Source organism: Mustela erminea, chromosome 3, assembly GCF_009829155.1.
Source record: "Mustela erminea isolate mMusErm1 chromosome 3, mMusErm1.Pri, whole genome shotgun sequence".
Taxonomy (NCBI): domain Eukaryota; kingdom Metazoa; phylum Chordata; class Mammalia; order Carnivora; family Mustelidae; genus Mustela; species Mustela erminea.
The window spans coordinates 73,631,726-73,644,867 of record NC_045616.1 but is presented as its reverse complement, the minus strand read 5'-3'; positions in this window follow the sequence as shown (position 1 = coordinate 73,644,867).

The following is a 13,142-nucleotide window of genomic DNA, read 5'->3' as shown; positions in this document are numbered from 1 at the left end:
GTTATTACGAGAGTTTTGTTTTCAATTTTTATTCTCAGTAAAATCGACTTAGTTGTAGCACTACACAGCTGCAATTTGTGAAGTAAATGGCAAAGCTAAATGTGCAGAAACCCAACATGTTCCCTGAGCAGCAAAGGGATGGAAGGCAAATGTTACAGTATTATTGACAACACTGGTAATGCGCACAGGAGCGTCTGCTTCATAAAGGGGAATAACCTACAGTATAAACAAAAGGAGTTTCCACACAAGGCCTGCCAGCTCAAATTCTGGCTTTGACTTGAATTTTCACTTGTTAGAACCAATATTTTCTCTTTTCACCTTATCCCTTCAAAGGAAAAAAAAATCTCTGATTTGCATTCTGGAAACCTCCCTGTAACTGATTCCTCCTTTTTATTTTCTCTCTCAAAAATTATGTCCTTCATGGGGTGCCTGCGTGGCTCAGTCGGTTAAGTGTCTGCCTTCAGCTTGGGTCATGATCCCAATGTCCTGGAATTGAGCCCCACATCAGACTTTCTGCTCAGCAGGGAGCCTGCTTCCCCGTCTCTCCACCTGCCTCTCTGCCTACTTGTGATCTCTGTCTGTCAAATAAATAAATAAATAATCTTTAAGGAAAAAAAAAAAAAGAATCAAGTACTATTCAAATATTTTGTAAGGTGTTCTTACTATGTTCATGAAAAACAATAGAACTCTTTAGTAAGCCTAAAACACACCTAGAAAATCATATAATTTAGAAAGATCTATGATTTGATTTTTGTCATTTTATCACCCAACAAATATTTATTGGGTTCCTATTTCATGCAAGACATGATTTTTAGTACTATGGCAATATATATATCATGATTCCTGCTTGAAGGAGGTTATAAAGAAAGTGAGAGAAAGAGGATACCATGTAAAAAGACAGGTAGAGGGGCGCCTGGGTGGCTCAGTGGTTTAAGTGTCTGCCTTTCGGCTCAGGTCATGATCCTAGCGTCCTGAGATTAAGCCCTGAGTTGGGCTCCCTGCTCAACGGGGAGTCTGCTTTTCCCTCTCTCATTGCGCACCCTTCCCCCATGACTTTTTCTCTCTCTCTCCCAAATAAATAATCAAAATAAACAAATCAACAAATCAAAATATCTTTTAAAAAAATTTTAAAAAAGAAAAAAACAGGTAGAAAGAGTCCACAGCTAAGTACCAAATGGGAGACAGTAGAACACAGTGTTTGAAAGTACAGGCTTTCGGGGCACCTGGCTAGCTCAGTCACTAGAGCACGTGACTCTTGATCTTGGGGTTGTAAGTTCCAGCCCCAATTTGGGTATAGAGATTACTTTAAAAAAAATAAAATCTTTGAAAGTACACGCTTTGGCATCATACCTTCTGGGTCTGAATCCTGGCTCTTTCATTAACTAGCCATGTGACCTTGGGCAATTGACACAACCTTTCTGTGCTCAATTTCCTCATCTATAAAATGGAGATAATAATAGTACCTATCTTAGGAGCTTGTTGTGAGGCATAAATATGTTAATATATCCATAATTCTTAGACGAGTGTCTGGCACAGACATAGTCTGAACATAAAGACTTTTTTTGGTAAATAATTGAGATGGAGAGAGAGCACGAAAGACTATGATCAAGAGTGGCTTGGGGTTCCTGACCTAGGAGTTGGGGGTTGGAAGGCTCAATTGCGGGGGAGGGAAAGGGATAAGGTACTAGACAGGAGAAGCATTCCAGACAAGTCACATGGTCTGCAGGAAGGTTCAGAGCCTAGTTTGTGTGAGGCACAGTTGGGCCGGCATGAAGAGAATGGTCTGGGTTTCCAAGTAGTAACATCATCAGGCTGTACTAGGTCCCCAGGATGGGATAGAAGCTAATCTCTGCTTACATCTCCATGGCCAAAAGTTGGAGTGTGCAAAGGGGCTATATTTCAAAGTTGCCAGCACACTTTTCCTTTCTCGAAATACTGTGGTTTGAATTTACTTTTGAAAGTATATGTCTTCTATATTTTGAAGGAAAAACAATGCACTTTAATGTGCTTTTTGGTCCTCCAAAGATAAACCTAAATATACTATTTCTGTAACTCCAGAGTTCTTCACAGTGAGATACTAAACTGCTTTGCAAAATAATATCGAGGCCATCCAATCAAGTTTGCATGAAATTCACAGGCCTCGGCCTGACAGCTAGATATGGAAGGAGGGAGAAAGGGACCCAGGAAGAGAATGAGAAACTCGTTAAAAAGCGTGGACAGGGGGCGCCTGGGTAGCTCAGTGGGTTAAGCCGCTGCCTTCAGCTCAGGTCATGATCTCAGGGTCCTGGGATCAAGTCCCGCATGGGGCTCTCTGCTCGGCGGGGAGCCTGCTTCCCTCTCTATCTCTGCCTGCCTCTCTGCCTACTTGTGATTTCTCTCTGTCAAATAAATAAATAAAATCTTAAAAAAAAAAAAAAAAAAAAAGCGTGGACAGTTCTGCCCCAAGAGAGGGTAGGAAAGCTTCTCTACCTGGTTCTCAGTCCCTCTCCCTTAAGTGTAAGCATCTCATCATGGTAAATGGAACTGGGAAGTTAAAATCAACCTTAAACCCACAACATCTTCTTCATATGGTCTGCTGAGGGGACAGTAACCTATTCCAGACCTGAAGGCTCAGCCAGGCTCTGCTAGGCTTCCTGAGAAAATTACTGCTGTTGGCTCTCTTCCAAGTGGTTTCCAAAGTTAATTTCTTTTTTTTTTTTATTTAATAAAATTTTATTTTTTTCAGTGTTCCAAAATTCATTGTTTATGCACCATACCCAGTGCTCCATGCAATACGTGCCCTCCATAATACCCACCACCAGGAGCAGAGTCGTGCAGTGGAAGGGTGCTGGGCCCATAATATCCACCACCAGGTCCATCCACCCCCCTCCCCTCCAAAACTCTCAGTTTGTTTCTCAGAGTCCACAGTCTCTCAAAGTTAATTTCTTATACGGGTTTTGCCTTCACACTGACTTTAGAACCTGATCCAGGAAAGAGCCAACTTCCCTATACAAAAGATTATCTTATCGTGGACAGAATTTTTCCCAACAGATTATGTTTATGGAGAATTATGTTTACAAGAAGGAATATGGCCTTCTTGGACCCTTTCTTATGAGGGCTCATGTGCTGTGGCTTGAGCTTCAGATAGGGAAGACAGGTAAAATCTGTCTCCATGAAAGGTGGTAATCAGGCTCCAGCAAAAAAGTTGCAGAAGGAGGTGAGGAGAGAGACCCAAGATGGATGTTGTGGGAGGCCTTGGCCTCTGGACTCCAGAGTAATTCATATCTAGGATTCAAATTTAAAGAGTTGGGAAGCCTGTGTTAAAATTTCTTCTTTACTTTTCAATGCAGTATTTGCTTTTAATCATGAGCCACAATCTAAGCTATGCTTTGGGCCTAGTGGCAAAGGGTTATGGAAAGGCAGATGGGCAGTTATCTTGGAAAGCTAAAGTCAGAAAGATGAGAGTGGGGCCCCTGTGTGGCTCAGTCTGTTGAGCATCTGACTTTCGGTTTTGGCTCATGTCATGATCTCAGGGTCGTGGTCTCATCGTTTCTGAGACTTGAGCCACATGTCAGCCTCCTTGCTCAGCAGGGAGTCTGCTTGAAGATTCTCTCCCTCTGCCCCACCTCCCACTCTCTCAAATAACTAAATAAATCTTTTTTAAAAAAGAGATTAGAGCATGCATGAGGAACAGAACAGCTGATTGTATCTGGCCCCAGTTGGGGTACCTAATGGTTAGGAAGCTTTTCAACAAAAAAGATTATAATTCAGTTAATACTGGTCCTTTGCAAGTATATCTAAATGGAAGTCACAGTACATTATCCCTGAGCAAAGAAATGAGGAGATTCTTCTCAGAAAAGGCAGGACTACCCCTTGAGAAAGGGTGTTCCCATGCCAACAGGAAGCCTTTCAAGACCACCCAGTGTACCCCTGTGTGTACCCTCTAACTGCATGGGTCACTCGTTCTTGTGCCATTTTATTTCTGGGATGAAAGAACCAAAATGAGAGACACTTAATGAAGGATCTGGTGGCTGACAGAATGACTAGAGAAAACCACAGAACCTTCTTGTTTCCGATTTTGCTTCCTTATCCATCCTCCCTACTCCATCTCAGTGAAATCTGTCATTATTTCCCAGCTCAGATTTCATATGTCAACAAAAAAATTAGAACTGCTTTATAAACACTGGTCCTACCGTGCCAGGCAATTGGCAAGAAGTTACAAGAGTATGCAGTCTCTACTTGCTTTTTATTGCAGAACAGCACATTCCTGGAGACCATGTCATAAAGTGGATCATTGAAAAGCAAATTACATTTTCCCACAGGAACAATGTTGTAATTAGAGGCTGTACTCCTGACAAAGGACTTGGCTTCATGTAAATAGTAGACAGGAACAAAAATATTTCACAAAAGCAAAGATTCGAGAACTATAAATCCTCATAATGGTTTAAAATAATAAAAATTACTCCAAGTATTATAAACCAGGCAGGATTAGAGGGAGTACGCGTTGATTATTCAGGGACTCCAATGTACCATAAAGTGTACATTAAAATATAACGACTGTGTCATAAATTAGAACCTGAAACTAACTTTAATATAGTCATTACACACTTAATTAACAATGGGAAGGCTGTGAAGTACTGTAGTGAAAATGTGGCATTGTGCGTGAGGGGATGTCATCTGCAGACTTGCCCTCTAGACTGTGAGGTCTGTGAGGCGAGAGACTGGACGTGCACACATAGGGAGGGAGAAGCTGCACAGAGCTTCACTCAAAATCATTTTCACAATGAATGGTCTGGGTTTGGGTTATGGCTTGGAATAAGTACATCACTTCCTCTGGATTCTCATCTCTTTACCTATAAAACAAAGATGCTGAATTTTAATGCCTCTAAGGTCCCCATGAACTCCAGAATTCTAGGATGGCCATTTTGCTCTCTTAGAATTCACAAGAGTTTGTGGGGGTGGTCGACTATTACTTTGGTGAACCTCAATATGAAACTACAAGTATCCATCTCCTTGAGTGGTCCCCACCCATGTTCTGGGCTTGATCATCATCCCAGCTTTCATCACTGGGATTTTAGCATGCAGGGTATAAACAGAGGCTTAATAAGTGCTTGCACCCTGGGGCTTGTCTCCTTGGAACACTCCCTCTTATAACCCTGGTACCATACTGTGATGATCCCAAGATCCATGGAGAGGCTACCTGGAGGAGAACCAAGACATTATGGTAGACCACCCAGGCTGTGCTCCCAGCCAACCACCAGCACCAAGTGCTAGTCATGAGAGTAAACATCTTGGACATTAGAGCCCCACTAAGCCCCCAGATGACAGCAGCCCTAGCTGATGTCCTACGGAGCAGAAAACCTCCGAACTGAGCTGAGTCAACCCACAGAATCCAGAATCATGAAAGGTAATAAAACAATTGTTGTTTTTTAAGACACCAAATTTTAGAGTAGAATTATACAGCGAGAGCTAAATGAATCTCCAAGGCATGACTTAAATGGCTTTGGTCTCTTGTGAAAACCATCCAAAGGAGAGCGAATAATGTCTGTTCTCCTTCATGTGAATTTTCCTATATGGGAAAACATTCACAATATTCCAATTATCTTAAAAGAGACTGGAAATACTGTAGTAGTATTCAGTAGATACTTGTAGTAGATCAAGATGTTTCCTCTTCCCAAAAAATATTTTTCCTCTTTACCTTCTCTTGAGAAAGTAGAGTTGTTCAAATGCATAATCACTTAAAGGTCACAAGGAAATGATACATGCCATTCAGTCATTCTATTTGACACCTTGTTGACAGCTCTCAGAACATTCCCTCACTACTGATAATCTATAAAACAATTATCAAGCAAAGCAGAGACTTTAAGACTCTGGCAGGATGTGTGGTAGGGCACAACTCCACTTTTTCCTGATGAAGAAACTGTTGGCATTCAGAGTGGGGGAGAAGTGGGCAGATTTGTACGAGGCAGTAGGGTTTCTTAAAATAAAAGGATGAGATGGCTCACCTTCCCCCAGAGATTCACAATGACCAAAACCTATCAGGAATACCCTTGCTCGGGGCTCAGTCACAAGACAAGGAGACCACTGAAATAAAGACAGCATTGGGGAGGGGGTAGTGAGAGACTGGGGGCCCTGCCGTGCATGAAGCAGACAAGTCAAAGCAAGAGTGATTCTGGACTCATCTTGTGCTCTGAGGAAGCAGCTGGGGGCAGGGGGATTTTTAAAAACCCTTCAAGTCAGACCAGCTGCTCCACTTTCATTCTCAATTCCTTTGGCATGTCATTGATAAGGGGTGGCAGATGATCTTTCCTCAAACCTTAGAGAACCTCCCTGGCAGTGGGACTGCGCTGGCGCTTGATGTACCAGCCAATTTCCTCAGACACGGCCATGCTGTCATCCCAGGAATGGAGAGGCCTTCTGACTTCCCGGGGTTTTGCCCTGTCGCCAGCTCTGCGGCTTGGGGATGCATCGAGCCATGCAGAGTCAAGCTTCTGGTGGCCGTTATCACGTGCTCTCACTTTTAGGAGTCATGCCTGAACTTCGGATCTGGCAGGGAGAGAGACCCTCAGGAAACCTCAGCTTCTCAAGATGATCCCAGGAGTGCCCAACTCATGAGACCAGACATTTGAATACATGAGGTGGCTCAAGCCATGGCATTAGAATCCTAAAAAGAGATAGGGTTTTATACCACACTTCTAAGCTGTGTCCATTTGGGGTCCTTCAAAAACACCTCTTAGAGGGGTGCCTGGGTGGCTCAGTGGGTTAAAGCCTCTGCCTTCGGCTCAGGTCATGATCCCAGGGTCCTGGGATGGAGCCCCGCATCGGGCTTTCTGCTCAGCGGGGAGCCTGCTTCCTCCTCTCTCTGCCTACTTGTAATCTCTATCTGTCAAATAAATAAATAAAATCTTTAAAAACAAAACAAAACAAAAACCACCTCTCAGAGTATCCAAAATGGGTAGAAGAGGCTCATAATCTTTAACAAACGCTTCCGTGTGCCGGGCACTATTCTAGATTTCTACATGTATTATTCACTGGATTCTCACATAGAGGGTATTTCACAGGGGGGCTGGGGCACAAGAAAGTAATATCACCTCCTCCAGGCTATCCAGCCTGTAAGTGGTGAAGCCAGAACTCGGTCCCAGAGGTGCACTGAGCTACAAAGCCCTGTTCGCTGCCTGCCGAGCACCTCAGCCCTTGCTGCTGGGCCACCTGCCACCTTGGAGGGTGGGTCAGGCAGGAAGTCTTCCATGGACCTGGGGAGGGGAGAAACGGGCTGTAGCAATTATTTTAGGGATGTGCTTTCTCTTCAGTTTCCGTTGTAATTTAATTAGTATACTCAGTAATCTTACCAGGTGAAGACAAACCTGCTTTTAGCACCTAACCAAACGTAAGACCATAAAGCACCTGCCAACACCCTCCCTAGAGCTTGTCAGGACACCGTGAGGAAGGTGGAAATGGGCACGTGTTAGGCATATGGTCCTGCTGCAGGTAGAGCTCAGAACTGCAGCTCTCTGGTTCCTAGGCGCCTGGCTCACTTTGCCTGGAACTCTGACACACAGTTCCCTCTGTGCTTTGGGCTCTGCACACCTCTTCTTATCACTTAGTGGCCGTATCTGCTATTGATACCACACTTGGTATTTGTAAACCCTTTTCAGGTGTTTGTGCTTGGCTGGTCTTTACGGCCACAGCTCTGTTTGCACTGACAGCACCTTCCCTGGACGATTCCTACAGGTTAAATGATTTGCTTACGGCAATTGCAGAGATAGATGCTCGAGAATACAAGATGAGCACTAAAGAGGAAGGAGAGGAAGGGCACCACCGTCTAGCTCTTCAGGGGAGTCTGGCAGAAGCTCAGAAAACCAGCGGCTTGATTTCATTGGTGGCTATTTACGATCATAAAAGTATTATTAATGATGCTATTTTACAATTTATAGCTCCTTTTCAGTGCGAGACATCCTGAAGGGTTTTTACAAACTCTGTGTGTGTGGTTTCGCTGTTTTCATGAAGCCAGTCGCCCTTCCTCCCTTCTCAAGGAGCCTCTTTCTAACAGCAGAGGCAATGACAGTAGTAATCATTGACAGAGAAAGCCAAAATCTAGGGATTGCAGTTCCTTCCCCCCACCCCACCCGTGAACTCTTTGCCCCCAGGATATACTGTACTTTCCCCAGCAACAGAAGGTGGTGGCGGCTCAGCATGCGTGGGTGAGGATGGAGTCCCTGCTCGTTTGCACCACCAGGGAGAGTTAGAGCAAAATGAAACTGCAAACATGAACAGGCGAAAGGCTGCAAAGAATTCCAGCTAGATGTCTTAAGATTTGCTCCTGCGTGTTACGGTGAAACATAGATTTTAATGCCCTAAAGACACTAAAACCATAATGTCGACTCTCAGAATGCAAAACTAAAGAAACACAGGGTAGGGTCCTCAAGTCTGAGAGTCAGAGGAAATGAGTAGAAGAGTGAAATAGAAAACCACGGACATGTGTGGTGTGAAAGCAGAAAATTGTCAAGGCTAATAGCCGCATTAGTAACTCTGAGTGAGCATCAAATTCCAAAATCCCCAAGCCCCCAGCCCCAGCAGCCCAAGTACCTTGCTGAAAGCATGCTGTCTTTAGGGCCTGTTTCCCACTTGTTATTAAGCCCAGCTCTCTGTGGACCGGAATCCATTACTTGAGAAGCATGGTCATCTGCTTGAACTAGAATGAAATTTTTGCTTAACCTGGACATTTGAAAGGCTGCATTCGATACTAGCTCTTGCTAGCCTAGCTGTCAGAGGAGAAATTCGAGAAATATCCATTCTTCCCCCTTAAAAAAAAGGGGGGGGTAGATTCTACATATGTTTAGTTGTACTATACTTTATTCTTAATGATTTTAATTATTTAACAAATACGTTTAGGGCTCTTATCATGGACCAGACACTGTTTGAAGTACTAAGCAGTACCACCCATTTGGTTGTCATCACCACCCTAAGAGACAGGTAATGCTACTTTACAGAAGAAATTTACAGATGAGGAAATGGAGGCCCAGAGAGGTTAAATAACTTGCCTGAGGTCACACAGCGTGGAAGTAGTAAAGCTAAGAATCAAGCTTTGGAAGTCTTGCTCAAATCCGTTTTTACCCCCGGGCTCTGCTGCTTCCCTCATGTGGGCTAAATTATGTGTGCAAATTCAGAAAGGCAGTTTTCGGTGAAGTACCTGGAAAATAGTATCAAAGCAAAGGACAATGGAAACTTAGAATTTAGGAAAATGCATGTGCCTGGATATATTGTTATAGACTGCTCCCATGAAAGTCCGATCCTTTTTTTTTTTTAATATTTTATTTATTTATTTAACAGAGAGAGACAGAGAGATCACAAGTAGGCAGAGAGGCAGGCAGAAAGAGGGGAAGCAGGCTCCCCACTGAGCAGAGAGCCCAATGTGGGGCTCCATCCCAGGACCCTGAGATCATGACCTGAGCTGAAGGCACAGGTTTAACCCACTGAGCCATCCAGGTGCCCCGAAAATCCAATCTTTAAAATCATGATGTTATTAACCTTAAATCCTGAGACCTCTTTCTCCTCAAGGAAGAAGCCATGCAGTCATCAGTAGCTCTTCATTTTGTCTTCTCTAACTGCTTTATAACTTCAAACAAGAGAGGGTTGGTGGAGGTAGGAAGGGTTTGACATACACAGGATGGAGCAGAGGGATCAGTCCGAGCACTTGAATCCTGCTCTGCCACTTACTATTCCTGTAACTTTGAACCAAGTACTTAATCTTTTTGTGCCTCTGTTTCGAGATCTATAAGATGGGGATGATAACAGGTGTGGTGGTTGTGAGAATTGGAATAATATGCAGAAAGTACGTATAGCGCCTGGCACATAGTGAGCACCCACAGAAATTGGGAAACTGGGTAGTGGGATGTAAAGAGAACTAAATAGAAGACCTGAAACAGACAGAGCCTGTCTCCGCTTTCTGTGAGTTCTTGGCAGGGGTGGGGAGACGGGAACTTGGAGGTGGGGCCTGCATCCTGGGGGATGGCAGTAAGGCCTGCAGTGCAGTTTCTGAAATCCCACCTCTCCCCTGCCAGGGCCCAGGCCCCAGCCTGCTCGCCTCCCTTTGCAGCCTACGGACACAGATCAGGGTCACATCAGCATGGGCCAAGAGAATCAGAGCGGCCGCTTGGGAAGGGAATGGAGTCTGGGCAGAAGTCAGCTAGTGGAACTCATGTATCTGAGAGGAGTGGCACCTACATAATGGGGGGCTCACTGTCCCCACTATGTATTCTGCCCTTCTGGAAAGGCATCTGGAGAGTCCAGCCTGAGACTGAGGCCCTGAGGATTGCTGTTTCTACTTTTGGTTGTAAATCCTTTTCTTTTGCTTATAATCACATACCCAGTGTGTGTTTGTGGAAGAGATATTGTGAAACGATATAGTAATATATATCATTTCTTTACCTCATTGATTTATCATTCTCCCTGGGCAGGGGGGCGACCCAGTTAATAATATGGAGACTTCCTAATCATTCCAGACTTTTATATACTTACGTGCTTATGCACACCCCACCCCACACACAGTGTTTTCCTTTTACCAAAAAAAAAGGGGGTGGGGAGTAGGGAGGTGGGAAGGCCCATACTGTTTACAGTCTTCAAAATATGAAACATACATCTTTCCAAGACAGAACACATAGCTCATTTTTACCGGGTATATATTCTTTCATTGTATAAAGTTCCAAATTTTATTTAAACCATTGCCCCACTGATAGTCCTTTTGGTTTTTGGTATTTGTTGTTGATCATTCTGTTTTTTTTTCCCATGTCTCTCATTGTGCCTGTGAAAATCCTTATACATGTGTACAAGTATTTTTGCCAGAAAGAGTCTTAGAAATTCAACTGCTGGGTCATAACATTTACGTATTTTTAAATTTTTAATATATGTTCCAAATTGAGGTAGAACCATTTTCTAGATAAAATGCAGATTCTTATCATGATTGCTATGCTATATTGTTATTTGTTATGATTAAAACAATTTTTTTTAAAAAGCTCATGATTTGGAGAACACAATATTCATATACAACATTAAACAAACCACATTCTATAATTAAAGCTTAGGAGATAGATCAAAGAAAGACAAGGGGCGCCTGGGTGGCTCAGCTGTTCTGCCTTAGGCTCGCTCAGGTCTTGATCCTAGTGTCCTGGGATGGAACTCAGCCCTGTATCTGGGCTCCCTGCTCAGTGGGGAGTCTCCTTCTTCCTTCACCTCAGCAACCCCCACCCTCATGCACCTCTCTCCCTCTCTCTCTCTCAAATGAATAAATAAAAAATCTCGGGGGAAAAAAAGGCAAAATGAATCAGCTCTAAAATACTTCGCTCGCTAGTGGTATGTAGTGATATGTATTGGAACCTCTTATTGCCTGATATTTCTCTGCTGTGGTTCCCAGTTATTCTAAAAAGTCTGTTTGAGCCTGAGAACAGTTTGAATCAGAATCTTCAGGGGCGTAGCTTGAGTTTTCAATGTTTCCAGGTGATTCTGAAATATGGTGAGATTGAGAATCACAATCCTTGAGGTACAATCCTTGCTAATTATGTAATTTCTGAAATTTTAGCAAAAATGTAATTCAATCATCACTGACATTGCAATTATAAAAGAACGTTAAAAGGCAGTTGTAAATGTAGATTTTGTAGTGCTTAAATGGACAGATTTTATTAAAAAGATATGCAGCTTCAAATACTTTTTATTTTCTTGAATTATTCATCATGTAAAAGTTGTTCACAACTAGGATAAGAGTATTTGTAACAGGCAGATGCACAATTCTACAGAAACCAAACAAGAGAATAAGTTAGAATGTTGAAAAAAGAGAAAAGAACAGATGGAGCCAGACAGGGTTAATGTGTAGAGTGTGAACCAAATAGGAGTTTCTAAGGCTCAAAACCATGGAAAAATGCTTTGGAAGGCCAGGGCTCTCTGAGCTTCAATTTTTTTTTTTTTTAAAGATTTTATTTATTTATTTGACAGACAGAGATCACAAGTAGACGGAGAGGCAGAGAGAGAGAGAGAGAAAGAGAGAGAGAGGGAAGCAGGCTCCCTGCTGAGCAGAGAGCCCGATGCGGGACTCGATCCCAGGACCCTGAGATCATGACCTGAGCCGAAGGCAGAGGCTTTAACCCACTGAGCCACCAAGGGGCCCCTGAGCTTCAGTTTTTAAGAATGGATGGGCACTGCCCAGTAAAAGGCAGATAACAAGGCTTGGTAAATGATTATTATTATGACAGTAGGGAAATCATATCACAAGGGATGAAAAAATAACATGAGAAGAGATTTCAGCACAGGAGGATGACAGGCCAGCAGCCAGCTCCCGTTCTTGTCAAAAGCCAGCAATGATTCATAACGTCGTAAAAAGTGATTGCGGAACAGGGTTTTGTGAGATGGTGTGCAGGATTGAAACCCTGTTCCTCTTCTGCATGGAGCGCATCCTTTTTCTTCCTCTTCCCCTTGAATCTCTGTGCCAAATTGAAAGTCAGCTATCCTAGACCAGCATGGAAGATTTTTGCCACTGTACATGGTTTAATCACCTCTTTTCCTCATCGTCAGTGAGCATTCCATATTTCAGGTCAGAATGACTATCTAGCCTGATAGGCCGTAGCCACTGATAGCTGATTTAGTATTTAGGAGTCTGCTTTCTGATTTTATTACAAAAACTATCTTCCATGCCCTCCCAATCTTTTTTTTTTTTTTTTTTAAGATTTTATTTATTTGAGAGAGCGATCACGAGAAGAGGGGACGGGAAGACGGTGGGACAGACTCCCCGCCGAGCAAGGAGCCAGATATGGGACTTGATTCCAGGACTCCGGCTCCTGACCTGAGCCTCCCAGGCAGGAGCCCCTCACAGCCTTTTGTAAAGATGAGAATATGGTTCGAGGCTTAGACAGTGGATTGGGTAAAAACCCGCAGATGGAGTCAAGCATGTTTGGAAGGGTGGAGCAGCACCTGGAACCCTGCAACGAGAAGACGGCCATCGGCACCAGAAAATACATGACAAGACCGTGGGTTTCAGCATCCCTGCCCCTGGGCAGGGCCCGCCGGCCTCCAGGAAGAAACAGATGAGCCCCAACAAGCTAATCAAAGACCCTGCATTGAATCTAATCTGAAGAATGAGCCCCAAGCCAGACAAAGAACCCTGGGTGACAGTAAAT